The following is a 22,226-nucleotide window of genomic DNA, read 5'->3' on the forward strand; positions in this document are numbered from 1 at the left end:
AACTTTTACTTCACTACGTTCCTAAAAAAAAAATGTTTTTTACTCCATACATTTTCACTGACACCCAAAGGTACTCTTTACATTTTCACAGGAAAATGATCCAATTCACACACTTACCAGAACATACATCCCTGTTCATCCCTACTGCCTCTGATCTGGTGGACTCATTAAACAAATGCTTGATTTGTAAATTATGTTGGAGTGTGCCCCTGGCTAGCCACCAATAAAATTGTGCAGTCTGGTTTGATAAGGAATTTGAAATGGTGTATTATTTTACTTTTGACACTTAAGCACATTTAAAACCAAATACTTTTTCGCAAGTAGTATTTTACTTGGTGACTTTCACTTTTACTTGAGTCCTTTTCTATTAAGGTATCTTTACTTTTACTCTGACAATTGAATACTTTTTCTGCCATTGGCTTTGGGACAAGTCTCTGAATGTCCTTGAGTGGCCCAGTCAGAGCCCAGACTTGAACCCGAACTAACCTTTCTGGAGAGACCTGAAAATAGCTGTGCAGCGACACTCCCCATCCAACCTGACAGTGCTTGAGAGGATCTGCAGAGAAGAATGGGAGAAACTCCCCAAACAGGTGTGCCAAGCTTGTAACGGCATACCCAAGAAGACCCGAGGCTGTAATCGCTGCCAAAGTAAAGGGTCTGAATACTTATGTAAATGTGATATTTCTGTTTTGTTTTTTAAAATATCAATTTGCAAACATTTCTAAAAACCCGTTTTTGCTTTGTCCATTATGGAGTATTGTGTGTAGATTGAAGGGGGGAAAAACAATTTAATAGATTTTAGAGTAAGGCTGTAACTTAACAAAATGTGGAAAAAGTCTAGGGGCCTGAAAACATTCCGAATGCTCTGTACATATTCTAGTGCGGGAATGTATTAGTCACAACAAAAATATGTAGGCAGATAACGGAAATATGAAGACCTATGACATGTTATGGCTTCTTTTATAAGACAACAGTAAATGAGAAATTGGTCAGCTATTAATTGACAAAGTCTTACATTGAATGCTAGGCCTACCTTCCTACCCTGAGCTCATAATAAACAAATAGGCTACCAGACCAGTCTGCTTATCAAGAAACATTAATTCATGCCCTACGCAAAAGGAGGTATGCAAATGAATGTATAAGATTGTGTAAACAGATAGCAGGCCTATATCTGAGGACTGATCATGAGTAGTAGCCTTGGCTAATAGTGACAGACCAGGAAGGAAGCAAGCACAAGATCCACCCACACATTGGGTTGGATGAATGCAAGCAACCTGGTCTCAGAGCATTTTGTATTATTTTGTACTTAACCCAGAGACCCTCCATTTAGCATGTTACGTATTAATTTGTGGATGTCCATTATCCAATTCGTATGATATGTTAAGAATTACAATGAATATCATTTATTAAAAATGTTTCAAACGTATAACATTTTACAAATTTGCGAAACGTACAATATGTTACAAATTTGGAAAGATTACAATATGTTACGATTTAGCAAAACGTACAATACGTTACGAATTCGCAAAATGTATGATGTGTTACAAATTCCAATTTGGATAACATTAGCTAGGCTAGGGGTTAGGGTTAAGATTAGGGGTTAGGGGAAGGGTTAAGGGAATGGTTAGCTAATATGCTAAGTAGTTGCAAAGTAGCTAAGAAGTAGTAAGTAGTTTAAAAGTTGCTAATTAGCTAAATGTTGTCCGCGATGAGATTCGAACACGCAACCTTTGTGTCGCTAGACGTTCGCGTTATATGCCCACCCCGACCAACTACCGTCCTTTTCTTTTTGCCTCCACTAACCGTCTGTCTTATGTAACCATACCAATACCAAACGTAACATTCAGTATCATACTAATTTGAATGTCCCGGATTTTCGTTTACTATGTTACGTCTAGTCTGAGACCAACAAGTGTCTTTCGAAAAGGAACACACTGGCAGTTGCAGTATGCTGTGTTTGTGTTCTTCATAGGAAAACAGAAGGTAAGTGTCTCTCTTATTATTCAGTTTCCCTTAGAGAATAAAACTTAACACTGGGTTATTAGACAACTTTGCACTGTTGATTGAGTCATGATAAGTATACATAGGTTAAATTAAAGATGCAATATGTAACTTTTTGGGTGACCAGAACAAATTCACATAGAAATCTGAGTTATAAATGTCATTCTCATTGAAAGCAAGTCTAAGAAGCCTTAAATCGGTTCCCGTTCTTAAGTTTCATTTTTGCATCTTTTACTTTCAGCTTCAAAAGTTGAAAATACAATATTTGAGGTCATTGAAAAGATGTTACAGCTATTTAGATGGAACAATGACTTTCTACACTATACATTTCTTATTTTGTCACAAACTGAAATTGGGAAATTTCTGCATAGTGCACCTTTACATATTTATTTACCATAACCACACATGATGAATTGTAAAACTGTAAAATAGGCCTATTCATAACAAGGACTGTTCTTATGGTATCAACGTGATCAAAGCCTATCATTGAATTGAATGTGCATTTAGGCATTTTTTGTACTGCACATTGTGTATTGTACGGTAGTGATATGTCAAGTCAGCATGGTTGACAAGTCATGAACAAGATGCAGCAATGGCCTGATGATTTCCAATTCAAATATCGAACACAGAAGAATGCCACTCTCCTCAGTGCATGCAAATACGTGGTTTTGTGGGTGTGTCATGGCCAGTGCCATGGAGGAATTTCAGGTGATCGTCCATACCTTACCAGCCCCCACCTCTGGAACATACAGCATCCTACGGCTCACTCTGATTGGCTCAGAGGGTGGCGAAACCCCACCCATCTCAGTGAACGCTGGGGCCAACCAGCACCACCTCCTACCTGGATCAGTGAGTTCTCTCTGTCTCCCTTGCTCCCCTCTCTATCTTTCTCTCGCTCCCCCATCTTTCTCTTACTCCCCCATCTTTCTCTAACTCCCCCTTGCCCTTTTGCTCTTCCTCCTCTTTCTCTCCCCCCCCCCTCTCTCTGTCAGTATATTAACCTGCAGTTTGTGTTGTCTAATAAAACATTATTTCATTTTAGATAGCTTTTCACCCAATTTCAAAGCGCTTTACCTAAAGTTTTTCCCCCCCATTATCCCTGTTCCAGGCCTGTGTGGTCAGAGTGTGGTCAGAGGTGGCACTGGGTCGAGTAGTTCTGGTCCGGCTACGGTTGGAGGCTCGGACGGGTTTCCCGGACCTGGACTGGCACTGCAGGGGGGTGGAGGTCCGGAGGCTGTGTGACAGACAGGAGGAAGGGGCGGGCTACAGCACCAAGGGGCAGAGCAATTCCCTTGTAGCAGGTGGCTCCGGTCTGTAGATGGTGACGTGGAGCTACGGAATGGAGACAGTGAGAGTGTTTTATTAATTAACATTTTTAACATTTAAAAATAAATATCACATGGTCATACCCCATATTACAGGAAGTGTGAGTAAGAGCTCTTTCCGTCACACTGATGAACCAGGCAATTTGTGAGAACTACATACCTTAACGTTACCATGGAAAGAGGAAGTGGTGTAGACTTCATATTTTAATCATATCATATATTCTCTCTCTCTCTCTCTCTCAGTGTGTCTGTTGAACTCAGAGACTGTGCAAACCCTGAAGGACCACAGACTCAAAGATCTGCACACTAAACAGCAGCACATCAGGTATCGCAACTAAACCACAACAAATGTCCTCTTACTATACACAACACTCCTCGTATCATCTTTTCTCTCCCACACATCTCCTTCGCTCACTGTCAACACATCTCCTAACTCTACCACCAGGCACTTCCCAGGGAGCAAAAGGATTTGAAAAGACGTTGAAAATACTTATCATATGGACGTTGATAAAACTTATTTTACAGATGTTGAAAATACGTATTTTACAGACGTTGAAGTCACCACATTGACAATTATTCTTTGGGTAGTTGTTTCTATGGACAAATTTAAACCGTACATCATTTATCTTACACCTACGTCAATAAAGAAAACATTGACACATTCAAAAGTTATATTTCCAAGTAAAACAGCAAAATGGAGATCGATCCCATCTGTCACTTTACAGAGCCTTCAGAAAGTATTCATACCCCTTGACTTATTCAACATTTTGTTGTTACCTGAATTCAAAATGGATTAAATAGATATTTGTTCTTATCCATCTACACACAATGCATAAGGACAAAGTGAAAACATGTTTTTAGAAATGTTGGCAAATTTATTGAAAATTAAATACAGAAATGTCTCATTTACATAAGTATTCACACCCCTGAGTCAACACTTTAGAATCATGGGCAGCGACTACAATCTTTCAGGGTAAGTCTCTAAGAGCTTTGCACATGTCACGTTCTGACCATAGTTCTGTTATTTTATTCTTTGTTTTAGTATGGTCAGGGAGTGAGTTGGGAAGGCAGTCTGTTTGTTTTTCTATGTTGGTTTTTGAGTTCGGCCAAGTATGGGTCACAATCAGAGGCAGCTGTCAATTGTTGTCCCTGATTGAGAATCATACTTAGGTAGCCTGGGTTTCACTGTTGGGTTGTGGGTGTTTGTCTTCCGTGTCAGTGTTTGTCGCCACACGGGACTGTTTCGTTGATGCATGTTGTTTTGTTTTGTTCCAGTGTTCTGTTGTTTTTATTAAACATTATGGACACTTACCACGCTGCGTTTTGGTCCTCCGATCCTTCTCGCTACTCCTCCTCAGAAGAGGAGGACGAGATCCGTTACAGCACACCTGGATTGTACAATATTTGTGCATTCATTTAAAACATTATTGGTTAAAATGGTAAATTATAATAAATTATTTCTATTAACAGCATGGCGTGAAATGGAACTGTTAAATTATATGCGATGTCCAGATCTGGCTTCTCTATGGTTTCTGCATGATGAATCGGGACTCAAGATGGGGACAGACAGCCCATCTCAGTATGGAGCGCAGTTCCCAATGCATGTAGACCTATCATCTCATTATGGTAACTGTTTCTCTGGAGAGACCTGAAAATAGCTGTGCAGCGACATTCCCCATCCAACCTGACAGAGCTTGAGAGGATCTCCAGAGAAGAATTAGAGAAACTTCCCAAATACAGGTGTGCCAAGCTTTTTGTGTCATACCCAAGAAGACTCGAGGCTGTAATCGCTGCCAAAGATGCTTCAACAAAATACTGAGTAAAGGCTCTGAATACTTATGTAAATGTGATATTTCTGTTTTTGCAAAAATTCCTAAAAAACAGTTTTTGCTTTGCCATTATGAGGTACTGTGTGTAGATTGATGAGGGAAAAACTATTTAATAAATTTTAGAACAAGGCTGTAACATAGCAAAATGTGGAATGAGTCAAGGGGTCTGAATACTTTCCGAATGCACTGTCAGCTTACTAATTATACAATAGGCCCTATGAGCTCTAGAAAGAGGCCAGAGTTCCCGACTTGCAATTCCTAGTTGGATGCCCGTTCAAAACTTTTATTTTTTTCTGAGTTCTTAGTTGTCTTGAACTCACTGAAGTTTGAGATTTCCCAGTTCAGAGCTTCCAGTTGTTTTGAGAGTGGCAGAAGTCATGTTGGATTGACAGCATGGGCAATTTTGAACGTTTATCCTTTTAATCTTGGAAAAGAGACCCTTAAACCCAGACCACACACTCAATTGAATAGCAGTAATGTTTCTGTCAAATGGTCGATGAGCACAAATACCTTTTATCTATAATTTCTCTTCATATGCATGATTGAAAAGGATTTGCCAGTAGATTGTCGACTTGATTCATGATGATGACTGCAGGCTTGCTAGCTAAGATTTTAAAAGTATGATGTTGACATGAACAGTCCAATCAAAGCTATGGTAGATATAATGTGATATGCCATCATTTTATCTGTGGCCAATGACCTTGAGTGTTCTTGGATGTGCATTTCTAATGTAAATCTATGGCAGCACCCAAGCGGCTTGAATTTGAGCTCTCCCCATAGATTTTGCGGTGACATAGTGACTCATGAGTGACAAAACACTGAGCCAATCACGACGCAACTAGAGAACATTACCAACCCCTACACACATATTTTCCACTGGCTGCCCCACGACAGAAAGCACTGAGCTAGATTTGCCTACAGGAGCTAGTTTCATGTATTTACCTAATAGAGCATATAGCTAGCTACATCTATGGACTTTTATTTTTTTCTGTCTCGTGTAATGTACAGTAGCCTATATCATACAGTATATGTATTGGATAACGGCACATTCATTTGGGCCTTTTTGGGCTTGGGCTCTTTAAATGTCATTAATGTAGGGCTCCTAAAATGTATTTAATTTATGGCTCATCAGGCTCAGATTGCATCAGATTTTAATTTGTTAAAAATGAAAAGTATTTAGACCCTTTACTCAGTACTTTGTTGAAACACCTTTGACAGATATTACAGCCTCGAGTCTTCTTGCGTATGACGCTACAAGCTTGGCAGGCCAAAGAGTTCAATCTTGGTTTCATCAGACCAGAGAATCTTGTTTCTCATGGTCTGAGAGTGCCTTTTGGCAAACTACAAGCGGGCTGTCATATGCCTTTTACTGAGGAGTGGCTTCCGTCTTGCCACTCATAAAGGCATAATTGGTGGAGTGCTGCAGAGATGGTTGTCCTTCTGGAAGGTTCTCCCATCTCCACAGAGGACCTCTGGAGCTCTGTCAGATTGACCATCTGGTTAGATAACACATTCAGATGACAACTCAACTAAAGATCAGACATAGTTTTCCATTGGAATTTGGTTGTGCTTTAGATGGTGGAAAGCATAGTGATAACAAACTTCTGGTAGTCCTTTTTGAGTGGGTGAATCGAATATTACTCACATTTCCATGTTGAAATTACGTGTGATGTGCTCGTGGGATAAGTCTATGCTTGGGCCAAATCAAGGCTGGTCTGGACCAGACCACATCTGAACCAAGTTAGGCCAAATCAAGGCCGGTCCGGACCAGACTAAATCTGAACCAATCATAGACGTTTATTTTTGGGGCAAATCAAAGCTGGGGGGGACTGGACAAGAAATCAGCGTCTGTGAACATTGAAATCAACCACATTTTTAACATTTTTATTTAACTAGTCAATTAAGTAAATTCTTATTTACAATGATGGCCTATTGGGGAACAGTAGGTTAACTGCCTTGTTCAGGGGTAGGACAACAGATTTTTACCTTGTCAGCTCAGGGATTCGATCCAGCAACCTTTCGGTTACTGGCCCAACACTCTAACCACTAGGCTACCTGCCGCCTCACTTTTCAAAACCCATGGAAGTCCTGCGTCAGTCGGTGCTCACTTGGTTTAGTGTTAATAAAGTTCTAAAATCGGTGTTAGCATTATGGAGGAGGAGAAGGTGTGAAGGTAGAACATTAAGGCTCATTCACACAAAGCTGCTCTTACACGAATCAAGTGAGTTTGCCTTTAGTACCAATAGTTTGATGTCATGTGGTGGTCTGCCCTGTAGGTGGCGTACATTTGCTGAGGGTGTCCCTCACTGTGTGGACATGACCAGTCTGAAGGAACTGGGACCCAACCTCAGCTACACACGCCAAAGGTCAGCCCTTTGCTCTCAATGTTTTGTTTGCCCTCCACATTCTATTTGCCCTCCACATTCTGTCTGCCCTCCACATTCTGTTTGCCCTCCACATTCTATTTGCCCTCCACATTCTGTTTGCCCTCCACATTCTGTTTGCCCTCCACATTCTATTTGCCCTCCACATTCTGTCTGCCCTCCACATTCTGTCTGCCCTCCACATTCTGTTTGTCCTCACCTAAACATTTGGTCTTCCCCTTCACATTGTATTTGTCCTCTCAGCCCAGGCATCAATCTGCAGTATCTAAGGGGTTTTGCTGAGAGAGCTGAATCCTGGAGTAGCTTTACTGAGCTGGAGACCATGTTCAGCCACAATGGGAGCCAGAATACTGTCGCTAGTATGTCATACACACACGCACGCCAATTCTCACTGCTTGTCCTTTCTCTCTCTTTAACCCCCTAAACCTTGATATCCTTCTCTTTTCTCTCCCTCCCTTGAAGAGTATGTGCAGGCCCATTGGGATGAGGACTGGTTCTTTGGTTACCAGTGTTTGAACGGCTGTAACCCTCTCATGGTGCGACAGACACGCCTCCTCCCTCCCAACCTGTCAATCAACTCTGACATTCTCTGCCCCTTCCTGCCTGACGGATCCTCACTGGAACAGGAGCTAGAGGTGTGTGTGTGTGTGCCTGTCTGCCGGTGAGTGTTTTTTTTTTAGCTTTTATTGAAGAGATTGCAAAGCTCTGGAAAGATGGAACTCGACAGTCAAAGGGCAGTGGGCTGTATTTGAACATATGCTGACTCTGGCATACGTGTATCGGGGTCAGCGGCAGCAACCACTGGACCACACAGGTGTGTGTTGGATTTGCACTGTGTGAAACTTCAAACTTCACCTTTGTGCGTTCACGGCAGAGAGGGTCTATTTTCCTGCTGGACTACGAGATGTTGGAAGGTGTCCCGGCCAACGTGATCAATGGGAAGCAGCAGTTTCTCACCGCCCCGCTAGTCCTTCTGCACCTCAACCAGGAGGGGGAGCTCAAACCCATCGCCATCCAAGTGAGTCCGGTCATCTTTGGCTGGCTGGCTGGCTGGCATAAATACATACATACATACAGTACCAGTCAAAGGTTTGGACAGACCTACTAATTCCAGAGTTTTTCTTTATTTTTACTATTTTCTACATTGTACAATAATAGTTAAGACATCAAAACTATGATATAACACATATGGAATCATGTAGTAATCAAAAAAGTGTTAAACAAATCAAAATATTTTTTGTATTTTAGATTCTTCAAAGTAGCTACCCTTTGCCTGATGACACCTTTGCACACTCTTGGCATTCTCTCAACCAGCTTCAGTTTACAGTCTAACCAGACACCTAGGTATTTGTAGTTGTCCACACATTCTAAGTCAGAACCGTCCAGAGTAGTGATGTTGGACGGGCGGGCAGGTGCAGGCTGCGATCGGTTGAAGAGCATGCATTTAGTTTTACTTGTATTTAAGAGCAATTGGAGGCCACGGAAGGAGAGTTGTATGGCATTGAAGCTCGTCTGGAGGGTTGTTAACACAGTGTCCAAAGAAGGGCCAGAAGTATACAGAATGGTGTCGTCTGCGTAGGGGTGGATCAGAGACTCACCAGCAGCAAGAGCGACATCATTTATGTATACAGAGAAGAGAGTCGGTCCAAGAATTGAACCCTGTGGCACCCCCATAGAGACTGCCAGAGGCCTGGACAACAGGCCCTCCAATTTGATACACTGAACTCTATCAGAGAAGTCGTTGGTGAACCAGGAGAGGCAATCATTTGAGAAACCAAGGCTATCGAGTCTGCCGATGAGGATGTGGTGATTGACAGAGTCGAAAGCCTTGGCCAGGTCAATGAATACGGCTGAACAGTATTGTTATCGATGGCGGTTAAGATATCGCATTCCAGGTGACTGCTTCATGAAACTGGTTGAGAGAATGCCAAGAGTGTGCAAAGATGTCATCAAGGAAAAGGGTGGCTACTTTGAAGAATCTATAATGTAAAATATATTTTGATTTGTTTAACACTTTTTTGGTTACTACATGATTCCATGTGTTATTTCATAGTTTTTTGATGTCTTCACTATTATTATGCAACATAGAAAATAGTAAAAATAAAGAAGAACTCTGGAATGAGTAGTTGTGTCTAAACTTTTGACGGGTAATGTACATACTGACAGGCAGACAGCCACTTTATTAACCCAGAGGGGAATACTATTACTAGTTTGATTCTACTAGTACTGCTACTACTACTGTTATTGCTACTACAAAAATGTATAATTCTGAAACTATTGTATCACTAATTATACCCACAGCTGCAGCAGGCCCCTGGTCCTCAGAACCCAGTGTTCCTGCCCTCTGACCCTGGCCCTGATTGGCTGTTGGCTAAGACCTGGGTGCGCTGCTCAGACTTCCAGTGCCACCAGCTTTCCTCTCACTTCCTCAGAACCCACCTGCTGGGAGAGGTGTGTTGCACTGCCACCCTCAGGCAGCTGCCAGAAGTACACCCTCTACACCAGGTAAATAGTATGTAATAAACAGGTAAATAGTAAATATAGTAGGTAAAGTTCTTATAAATACACCACCACTCATTAGATCTGTGAATCGTGCTGCAACCTGGATGTTTAGATGTAACATAGTAAACGTAAATATGTCTCCCTCCATTTAGTATGATATGTTACGAATTGCAAATCCGACAATATGTTACAAATTTGCAATAGGTATGATATGTTACGAACAGTGGAGGCTGGTGGGTGGAGTTATAGGAGGACAGGCTCATTGTAATGGCTGGAATGGAATTAATGGAATGAAAAACACGCCAAACATATGGAAACCACGTTTGACTCCGTTCCATTTCAGCCATTACAATGAGTCCGTCCTCCTATAGCTCCTCCCACCAGCCTCTACTGATTATGAATTCCAATTTGTTGTGGCTAAAGTTAGCTAGGTAGCAGGGTGTCTAATGCTAACATTAGCTAGGTGGCTAACATTACCTGGGTTAAGGTTAGGGAAGGGTTAGCTGACATGCTAAGTAGTTACAAAACAACTAAAAATGATGATGAGACTTAAACATGCAACTTTTGTGTTATACGCCCACCCCGAACAAACAACCTCCTTTTGTTTTGCCTTAAATAACCTTCAAACCTACATAGACCAAACGTAACATATCATACTAATTTGAGTGTCCTGGATTTACGTTTACTTGTTACGTATAGACCAGGCTGCATAGGTGAAAGTTTAGTTAACCTCCTGAACCATCCGGAAGTCTCGTGAGCTCACATCTGTTTCTCTAGTACCTTGCAGTTGGAATTGAATTTTATAGAGCTGCCATGAGCCAGAATCTGACTTGTTGTTATTATTAATATTATTGTTGCAGTTGTTGATGCCTCACATAAAAACCACACTACAGATCAACATCCAAGCCAGGGCCTCTCTACTGGCTGCCAACGGAGTGTTTGACAAGGTATGATCGTGTGTGTTGCAATGTTTTAGTACACATATTTTCTTTGTGCATATGCCTATAAATGTTTGCTAGTTTATAACCACAAAATTGCATGTTAGGCCATAGGCTGTGGTCTGGAGGCGTTGCCTGTACTGTTGTCTCGAGCCACAGAGCGTCTGCGTTACCGCTCCCTGTGTGTCCCTGACGACCTGGCAGACAGAGGGATACACACACTCAAACACTGCTACTATGCACATGACGCACTGCGAGTGTGGACCGCACTGCACAGGTACACATATTCAAGCAGGCACGCACGCATGTACGTACGTACGCACACACAGCTATTATGCACACGATGCACTGCGAGTGTTGAACGCACTGCACAGGTACACACACCGGCACTCACACGCAGACCCACACAGAAATACAGTCATGCACACAATTAATTTACAGCTGTGATATCAATTCTCAGAATCTGGCACACACTGCACAGGTACACACACATACAACACACTTCCTTTTTACAAGCACCATCATTACTGTTGTGTTTTGTGTGACCATGTGGCAGATTTGTGAGTGGCTGGGTGGATGTGTATTACCTTGGAGACCAGGATGTGGAGCAGGACTCTGAGCTGCAGAGCTGGATCACTGAGATCTACACACATGGCTTCCTACAGCTCCCTCACTCAGGTCGGTGTGTGTGTTCTACCAATAACACCATATGTGAAACTTACTGTTCAATCATTTACACACATATTTATATATATATACACACACACATGCACAAGTATGTGGACACCCCTTAAAATTAGGGGATTCGGGCTATTTCAGCTACACCCCTTGCTGACAAGTGTATAAAATTGAGCACACAACCATGCAATCTCCATATGCAAACATTGGCAGTAGACTGGCCTTACTGAAAAGCTCAGTGACTTTCAACATTGCACCGTCATAGGATGCAACCTTTCCAACAAGCCAGTTAGTCACATTTCTGCCCTGTTAGAGCTGCCCCAGTCAACTGTAAGTGCTGTTGTTGTGAAGTGGAAACATCCAGGAGCAACAACGGCTCAGCCACAAAGTGGTAAGCCACATAAGCTCACAGAACAGGACAGCCGAGTGCTGAAGTGTATAGCGTGTAAAAGTCTGCCCTTGGTTGCAACACTCACTACCGAGTTCCAAACTGCCTCTGTAAGCAACATCAGCACAATAACTGTTCGTCAAGCCTAAGATCACAATGCGAAATGCCAAGCGTCGGCTGGAGTGGTGTAAACGCCATTGGACACTGGAGCAGTGGAAACGTGTTCTGTGGAATGATGAATCACGCTTCACCATCTGGCAATTTGATTGACGAGTCTGGGTTTGGCGGATGCCAGGAGAACGCTACCATAGTGCCAACTGTAAAGTTTGGTGGAGGAGGAAAAATGGTCTGGGGCTGTTTTTCATGGTTCGGCCTAGGCCCTTTAGTTCCAGTGAAAGGAAATCTTAACGGTACAGCACACAATGACATTCAAGACGATGCTGTGCTACCAACTTTGTGGCAACAGTTTGGGGAAGACCTTTTCCGGTTTCAGCATGACAATTCCCCTGTGCACAAAACGAGGTCCATACAGAAATGGTTTGTCAAGATCGATGTGGAATAACTTGACTGGCACAGAGCCCTGACCTCAACCCCATCAAACACCTTTGGGATTAATTGAAACGCCGACTGCGTACATGAGAAGTAGTTTCTCAAAGTCTATGGCTGTGCATTTTTTGATTGTCAACTGAAATAATCTCACTATATAACTAACTGACTACATTGTTCCCCCTCCTGGTTCCCTCAGGTTTCCCACAGTCATTCCAAACCAAACCAGAACTCTCTCAGTTTGTTACCATGGTTATATACTGCTGCTCTGCGCTGCACGCTGCTGTCAACTTCTCTCAGGTAATTAACCCATCAACATGATTAACCAATAAACTGTACCCATCAATCAATACAGTACATAGGTCCAAATCTTCACTTAAGACACATATGGGCTCTGGTCAAAAGTAGTGTGCTCTAAAGGAAATATGGTATCATTTGTGACACAAAGTGTTACCGATTCCCGTTCTTGTTCCCTCCAGGTGGATTTTGACTTGTGGATGCCCAACTGCCCAGGCTCCATGACACACCCCCCTCCCCAGACCAAAGGCATGTTGACAGAAGACGAGATTCTCTCCATCCTCCCAGACGTCAACTCCACCTGCAACCTCCTCATCACTCTGTTTCTACTGTCCCAGCCCGCTGCCGACTACGTAAGACACACAATACCACATAATGACAAAACTAAAACTGTTTTTTAGACATTTTTGCAAATGTATAAAAATTTTAAAAAACATATCACATTTACATAAGTATTCAGACCCATTACTCAGTACTTTGTTGAAGCACCTTTGGCAGCGATTAAAGCCTCAAGTCTTCTTGGGTATGATGCGACAAGCTTGGCACACCTGTATTTTGGGAGTTTATCCCATTTTTCTCTGCAGATCCTCTCAAGTTCTGTCAGGTTGGATGGGGAGCGTCGCTGCACAGCTATTTTCAGGTCTCTCCGGCAATGTTCGATCGAGTCCAAGTCCGGGTTCTGGCTGGGCCACTCAAGGACATTCATTGACTTCTCCTGAAGCCACTCCTGCGTTGTCTTGGCTGTGTGCTTAGGGTCGTTGTCCTGTTGGAAGTCTGAGGTCCTGAACGTTCTGGAGCAGGTTTTCAACAAGGATCTCTCTGTACTTTGCTCCGTCCATCGTTCCCCCGATCCTGACTAGTCTCTCAGTCCCTGCCCCTGAAAAACATCCCCACAGAAAGATGCTGCCGCCACCATGCTTCACCGTAGGGATGGTGCCAGGTTTCCTCCAGATGTGACGCTTGGAATGCTGGCCAAAGAGTTCCATCTTGGTTTCATCAGACCAGGGTCTCTCATTTCCCATGGTCTGAAAGTTTTTAGGTGCCTTTTGGCAAACTCCAAACAGGCTGTCATGTGCCTTTTACTGAATAGTGGCTTCCGTCTGGCCACTCTACCATAAAAGCCTGATTGGTGGAGTGCTGCAGAAATGGTTGTCTCGGAGCTCTACAGACAATTCCTTCGACTTCATGGCTTGGTTTTTACTCTGACATGCATCGTCAACTGTGGGACCTTATATAGACAGGTGTGTGCCTTTCCAAATCATGTCCAATCAATTGAATTTACCAGCAGTGGACTCCAATCAAGTTGAAGAAACATTTCAAGGATGATCAATGGAAACAGGATTGTCCTGAGCTCAATTTCGAGTCTCATAGCAAAGAGTCTGAATACTTATACTGAATACTTATACTTAAATAAGGTATTTGTTTTTTATATTTAATAAATTAGCAAAAGTTTATAGAAATCTGTTTTTGCTTTGTCATGATTTGCTATTGTGTGTAGATTGATGAAGAAAAATAATGATTTAGTACATTTTAGAATAAGGCTGTAACGTAATAAAATGTGGGAAATGTCAAAGGGTCTGAATAGTTTCCGAAGGCGCTGTATGTACAATACACACACATCTTCATCAATTTCTAACGCCCTTTTTACATCAGCAGATGTCACAAAGTGCTTATACAGAAACCCGGCCTAAAACCCCAAGCTGCTAGTAATGCAGATGTAGAAGCACGGTGGCTAAGTAAAACTCCCTAGAAAGGCAGGAACCTAGAAAAAACGTAGAGAGGAACCAGGCTCTGAGGGGTGGCCATTAAGGCCAGATGGTTATTCAAGATGTTCAAATGTTCATAGATTGACAGCAGGGTGAAATAATAACCCCAGAGGGTAGAGGGTGCACTTTGGGTGGGATATAACCCCTGCCCCCACACACACCTAGAGATAAACAGACCACGAACTTACTACCATGAGACAAGGCTGAGTATAGCACACAACGATCTTCTCCACCACACGTGCCTGAGGGTAGGCAAGACGGGACAGGAAGATTGCGTCAGTGACTCAACCCACCCAAGTCGAGTATAGTGGAAAAAAGCCTGGCACGACATGACACACCCCTCAAAGGGACGGCATGGAAGAGCACTAGTAAGCCAGTGACTCGGCCTCCGTAATCGAGTCAGAAGCTGAGAATCTTAGTGGTGAGGGGACCCGGCCAGGCAGAGACAACAAGGGCGGTTCGTCATTCCAGTGTCATTCCGTTCACCTTCGAACCCCATGGCCAGACTACACTCAATCCTAGGACCTACTGAAGAGATGAGTCTTCAGTAAAGACTTAAAAGGTTGAGACAGAGTCTGCATCTCTCACATGGACAGGCACACCATTCCATAAAAATGGAGCTCTGTAGGAGAAAGCCCTGCCTCCAGCTGTTTGCTTAGAAAAAAGTTTCAGATTTTTACAATGTTACGAAGATGGAAAAAAGCTCCCCTTGAAAGTCTTGATGTGTTCGTCAAGAGAGATCAGGGTCCATAGTAACACTGAGGTCCTTCACAGATCAAAGCAGCAGATCTCCTTGTTTCTTGGGACCTAGAACTAGCATCTCCGTTTTGTCCGAGTTTAAATCTAAAACATTTGCTGCCATCCACTTCCTTATGTCTGAAACACAGGCTTCCAGGGTAGGCAATTTTGGGGCTTCACCATGTTTCATCGAAATATACATTTGTGTGTCATCCGCATAGCAGTGAAAGTTGACATTGTATTTCCGAATGACATCACCAAGAGGTAGAATATATAATGAAAACAATAGTTGTCCTAAAACGGAACCTTGGGGAACACCAAAAACATACAATTGATTGTCAGAGGACAAACCATCCACAGAAACGAACTGATATCTTTTTGACAGATAAGATCTAAACCAGGCAAGAACTTGTCCGTGTAGACTAATTAGGGTTTCCAATATCTTCAAAAGAATGTGGTGATCGTTGGTGTCAAAAGCGGGAATAAGGTCTCGGAGCACAAGGACAGATGCAGAGCCTTGGTCTGACGCCATTAAAAGGTAATTTACCACCTTCACGAGTGCAGTCTCAGTACTATGATGGGGTCTAAAACCAGACTGGAGTGTTTCGTATACATTATTTGTCTTCAGGGAGGCATATGGTGCTGCACAACAGCTTTTTGAAAACATTGAGGGGAATGGGATACAGTGGCAAGAAAAAGCATGTGAACCCTTTGGAATTACCTGAATTTCTGCATAAATTGGTCATCAAATTTTTATCTGATCATCTAAGTCACAACAGTAGACAAACAGTCTGCTTTTAAACTAATAACACACAAATTATTGTATTTTTCTTGTCTATATTGAATACATAATTTAAAACATTCACAGTGTAGGTTGGAAAAATGTATGTGAACCCCTAGGCTAATGACTTCTCCAAAAGCTAATTGGAGTCAGGAGTCAGCTAACCTGGAGTCCAATTAATGAGAAAATATTGGAGATGTTGGTTATAGCTGCCTTGCCCTATAAAAAACTCACACAATTTGAGTTTGCTATTCACAAGAAGCATTGCCTGATGTGACCCATGCCTCGAACAAAAGAGATCTCAGAAGACCTAAGATTAAGAATTGTTGACTTGCATAAAGCTGGGAAGGGTTGCAAAAATATCTCTAAAAGCCTTGATGTTCATCAGTCCACGGTAATACATTTGTCTTCTTGTCTATAAATGGAGAAAGTTCAGCACTGTTGCTACACTCCCTAGGAGTGGCCGTCCTGCAAAGATGACTGCAAGAGCACAACACAGAATGCTCAATGAGGTTAAGAAGAATCCTAGAGTGTCAGCTGAAGACTTACAGAAATCTCTGGAACATGCTAATATCTCTGTTGACGAGTCTACGATACGTAAAACACTAAACAAGAGTGATGTTCATGGGAGGACACCACGGAAGAAGCCACTGCTGTCCAAAAAAACATTGCTGCACGTCTGAAATTTGCAAAAGTGCACCTGGATGTTCCACAGCGCTATGGGCAAAATATTCTGTGGACAGATGAAACTACAGTTGGGTTGTTTTGCAAGGAACACATAACAATATGTGTGGAGGAAATAAAGCCCATCCCAACTGTAAAGTATGGTGGAGTTAGCATTGTGGTTCGGGTTTGCTTTGCTACCTCAGGTTGCTATCATCAATTGAAAAATGAATTCCCAAGTTTATCAAGACATTTTGCAGGGGAATGTTAGGCTATCTGTCCGACAATTGAAGCTCAGAAGTTGGGTGATGCAACAGGACAACGACCCAAAACACAGAAGTAAATCAACAACAGAATGGCTTCAACAGAAGAAAATGGCCCAGTCAGAGTCCTGACCTCAACCTGATTGAGATGCTGTGGCATGACCTCGAGAGCAGTTCACACCAGACATCCCAAGAATATTGCTGAACTGAAACAGTTTTGTAAAGAGGAATGTTCCAAAATTCCTCCTGACCATTGTGCAGGTCTGATCAGCAACTACAGAAAATGTTTGGTTGAGGTTATTGCTGCCAAAAGGAGGGTCAACCAGTTATTAAATCTAAAGGTTCACATACTTTTTCCACCCTGCACTGTGAATATTTACATTTTCCAGGTCAAGGTTTGTCTTTTTCCGGAGAGGCTTTATTACTGCCACTTTTAAAGAATTTGGTACACATCCGGAGGATAGGGAGCTTTTTAATATGTTCAACATTGTAACGTCCGTCGTTAAATGAAGACCAAGGTGCAGCGTGGTAGACGCAAATTTTCTTTATTTATAAATGTTCCACCAAAAACAATAAACAACTCAACGAACGTAAAGCTAGGAGTGCAAACACATGCAACAACCAAAGACCAGATCCCACAACAGAAGGTGGGAAAAAGGGCTGCCTAAGTATGATCCCCAATTAGAGACAACGATAAACAGCTGCCTCTGATTGGGAACCATACTCGGCCAACAAAGAAATATAAAACAGATTTCCCACCCTAGTCACACCCTGACCTACAAAATAAAGAATTTAAAGGATCTCTAAGGTCAGGGCGTGACAGTACCCCTCACCCCCCCTGGAGGTGCGGACTCCCGGCCGCAAACCTGAACCTATAGGGGAGGGTCCGGGTGAGCATCTACCCTCGGTGGCGGCTCCGGTTTGGGATGTAGCCCCCGCTCCCTACGCTGATCCCTCCGCTTCTGTGGAACCGGACCGTGGATCGTCGCCGGACCGTGAATCGTCGCCAGAGGAACCGGACCGGGAACCGTCGCTGGGGGCTCCGGACTGGGGACCGTCGCCTAAGGCTCCGGACCGAGGAAAGTCACCGGAGGCTCCGGACCGGGGACCGTCGCCAGAGGCTCCGGACCGAGGAAAGTCACCGGAGGCTCCAGACCGAGGAAAGACGCCGGAGGCTCCGGACCGGGGACCGTCGCCGGAGGCTCCTTGCCATGGATCATCCCTGGAGGCTCCGTGCCATGGATCATCACTGGAGGCTCCGTGCCATGGATCATCACTGGAGGCTTCGTGCCATGGATCATCACTGGAGGCTTCGTGCCATGGATCATCACTGGAGGCTTCGTGCCATGGATCATCACTGGAGGCTTCGTGCCATGGATCATAAGTGGAGGTTTCGTGCCATGGATCATAAGTGGAGGCTTCGAACCATGGGTCATAACTGGAGGATTTGTACGTGGAGCCGGCACAGGTCTCACCGGACTGAGGAGACATACTGGAAGCCTGGTGCGGGGAGCTGCCACAAAGCTTCCTGGCTGGATACCCACTTTAGCTCGGTGAGTGTGGAGAGCTGGCACGGGACGCACTGGGCTATGAAGGTGCACTGGAGGCATAGTGAGTAGAGCCAGCGCAGGATATGCTGGGCCGTGGAGGCGCACTGGAGGTCTGGAGCGTAGAGCTGGCACAATGCGTCCTGGTTGAATCCCCCCTGTAGCACGGCAAGTGCGGTGAGCTGGCACAGGTCGCACTGGGTTGTGCTGGCGAACTGGAGATACAGTGCGTAGAGCTGGCACAGGATATCCTGGGCCAAAGAGACGCACCCGGAGGCCAGGAGCGCTAAGCCGGCACAATCCATCCTGGCTGAATGCCCACTCTAGCACGGCAACTGCGGGGAGCTTGCACAGAGCGCACCGGACTGTGGATGTGCACTGGAGGCATGGTTCCAGAACCGGATAACACGGTGCTTGACCGGTCACTCGCTCCCCACGGTAAGCACAGGGAGTTGGCTCAGGTCTGAACCCCGACTCCGCCAATCTCCCTGTGTGTCCTTCCTATCTCCTTCCTATCGTGCTTGCTTCGTTGAGCTAACTCCTCGTATCGTCGCCGTTCCGCTTTCGCTGCCTCTATCTCCTCCTTCGGACGGCGATACTCCCTGGCTCTTGTCCAGGGTCCTGCTCCCTCCAGGATTTCCTCCCAGGTCCAGTCCTCCTGACCACGCTGCTTGGTCCGTTGGTGGTGGGATCTTCTGTAACGTCCGTCGTTAAATTAAGACCAAGGTGCAGCGTGGTAGGCTTACATTTCCTTTGATTATCAAATGTTCCACCAAAAACAATAAACAACTCAACGAACATAAAGCTAGGAGTGCAAACACATGCAACAACCAAAGACAAGATCCCACAACAGAAGGTGTGGAAAAGGGCTGCCTAAGTATGATCCCCAATCAGAGACAACGATAGACAGCTACCTCTGATTGGGAACCATACTCGGCAAACAAAGAAATATAAACATAGATTTCCCACCCTAGTCACACCCTGACCTACCAAATAGAACATTTAAAGGATCTCTAAGTCAGGGTGTGACAAACATAGGAGGGCCAAGCACAGGAAGTAGCTCTTTCAGTAGTTAGTTGGAATTAGGGTTCAGTAGGCAGCTGGACGGTTTTAGAGGCCATGACTACTTGTGTGAATGTGTCAAAGAACTTGAGTGTCTCCATTGATCCTAGGTTCTGGCAGTTCTGTGAAGACTCAGGCCAACTCAATTATGCAGATTCAAGGAGTCCCTAATTTGCTTTCTAATGATCATGATCTTTTCGTCAAAGTTCATGAATTCAACTTTGCTGAAATGAAGGCCATACTCCCTTGGGGAATGCTCCTTTTTAGTTAGCTTTGCGACAGAATCAAAACACATTTTGTATTTTTATTCTCCTCAATTCAGTTGGAAAAGTAGGCTGATCGAGCAGCAGTGAGGGCTCTTAGATACTGCACGGTAATGTCTTTCCAAGCTAGTTGGAAGACTTCCAGTTTGGTGGAGCACCATTTCAGTTCCAATATTTTGGAAGCTTGCTTCCAGGCTCTGGTATTTGCCAAGGAGCTCATTTCTTTGACAAATGTTTTTTGTTTTTATGAGTGTGATTACATCTAGGGAATTACACAAGGTTACATTTGGATCCTCAGTTAAATGGTTAACTGATTTTTGTACTCCAACGTCCTTGGGTAGGTGGAGGGAGTCTGGAAGGGCATCTAGGAATCTTTGGGTTGTCCCAAGAATTTATAGCATGGCTTTTGATAATACTTGGTTGGGGTCTGAGCAGATTATTTCTTGCGATTGCAAAAGTAATACAATTGTGGTCCGATAGTGCAGGATAATGAGGAAAAACATTTTAGATCCACAACATTTATTCCATGGGACAAAACTAGATACAGGGTATGACTGTGGCAATGCGTAGGCCCGGACACATTGGACAAAATAAACTGAGTCGTAGATGGCTCAAAGTATTTTGAAGTGAGTCTGTGGACTTCTGCATTTGAAGTACTGACAACTCATTTGAGAGCAGATTATTTGTTGCGATTGCATAATCTTGTGTCTCTTATCTGCTAAAATCTTGTCTTTTACATCCATCTCTTCTATCCTCTCCTAGGTGCCTCTGTGTCAGTATCGTGAGCCTGTGTTCAGCAGTGGCGCTCCCCGCAGGCTGGTGGAGAAGGTGCAGGCCGAGCTCAGGGCCATTTCTGATGAGATCACAGACAGGAACAAGAAGTTGGAGCTGCCCTACGACTACATGTCCCCCGACCGCATCGAGAACAGTGTGGCCATCTGAGCTGCTGTGAATACACCCACACAGACACGCATGCACACATGTTATGTTCTATCCTCGTAGGGACCTAAAATTAATTTCCATTCAAAGTCCTATTTTCCCTAACCCTCAACTTAAAATAGCCTTTTATCCTCGCCTTTTATCCTCATTTTAGGTCCCCACAAGGATAGAAGTACCAACCAATCCACACATGCATGCACACACGGACAAGTAGACACAAAGACCAAAAGGTGCACGTGCACACACACACACACACTTCCAGCCACATGCACAAACATAAACGACAGCTTAAGGTTAAAAAAAGTGTTAAAACCTGCTCTATAATGATTTAACTCTATTAACCACAATGTTTCTTCAGTTTCTATGAATCACGCTTTGACGGTGTTAGTGCTGCAGGGGTTTAATGGTTTTGATGAAAAGCAGCTAAACACAGCGATCAGGTAATTCACGCTCCTCTCTTAATATAAACCAGAAATCAACAACAGCAGAAAATAATACCGGCTGCATCTCAATAGTATATAGTGGCCTCCTCTCCTATTATCCTGTCCTTTTCTCCTCCATCCTTGCTGAGCGAGAGATTGACTAGGATTTAGCTTCCACCTGTCATGTTTTAAAATTATTTCTTTAACATGTCTCCTCCTCTTCATCTACACTGATTGAAGTGAATTTAACAAGTGACATCAATAAAAGATGATAGTTTTCACCTGGATTAACCTGGTCAGTCTGTCATGGAAAGAGCTGGTGTTCCTAATGTTTTGTACACAGTACAAAACAGACACACGTGTATATATATATATATATACACACACACACACACATACATATATATACACACACACACACATATATGTGTGTACACACACACATATATATATATATATGTATAGTGTCTAGTTTGAGAAACAGACACCTCACAAGTCCTCCACTGGCAGCTTCATTAAATAGTACCTGCAGAACACTCATCTCAATATTAACAGGGAAGAGGCGACTCCGTGATGCTGGCCTTCTAGGCAGTGTTTCTCTGTCCAGTGTCTGTTCTATTGCCCATTTTAATCTTTTTTTATTGGCCAGTCTGAGATATGGCTTTTTCTTTGCAACTCTGCCTAGAAGGCCATCATCCCGGAGTTGCCTCTTCACTGTTGACGTTGAGACTGGTGTTTTGCGGGTACTATTTAATGAAGCTGCCAGTTGAGGACTTGTGACCCCAAAAGAATGTGCTTTTCTTTCAAAAGCAAGGACATTTCTAAGTGACCCCAAACTTTTGAACGGTAATACACTGCTCAAAATAATAAAGGGAAAACTAAAATAACAAATCC

At 43.5% G+C, this 22,226-nt stretch overlaps 1 pseudogene; it reads left to right on the forward strand.

The window, feature by feature from the left end:
- Positions 1 to 1,999: 1,999 nt before the first annotated feature.
- LOC115134286 (polyunsaturated fatty acid lipoxygenase ALOX15B-like) lies at positions 2,000 to 21,613 on the forward strand (annotated as a pseudogene).
- The last annotated feature ends 613 nt before the right edge of the window (positions 21,614 to 22,226 follow it).

This window comes from Oncorhynchus nerka, linkage group LG9a, assembly GCF_034236695.1.
Source record: "Oncorhynchus nerka isolate Pitt River linkage group LG9a, Oner_Uvic_2.0, whole genome shotgun sequence".
In the NCBI taxonomy this organism is placed as follows: Eukaryota; Metazoa; Chordata; class Actinopteri; order Salmoniformes; family Salmonidae; genus Oncorhynchus; species Oncorhynchus nerka.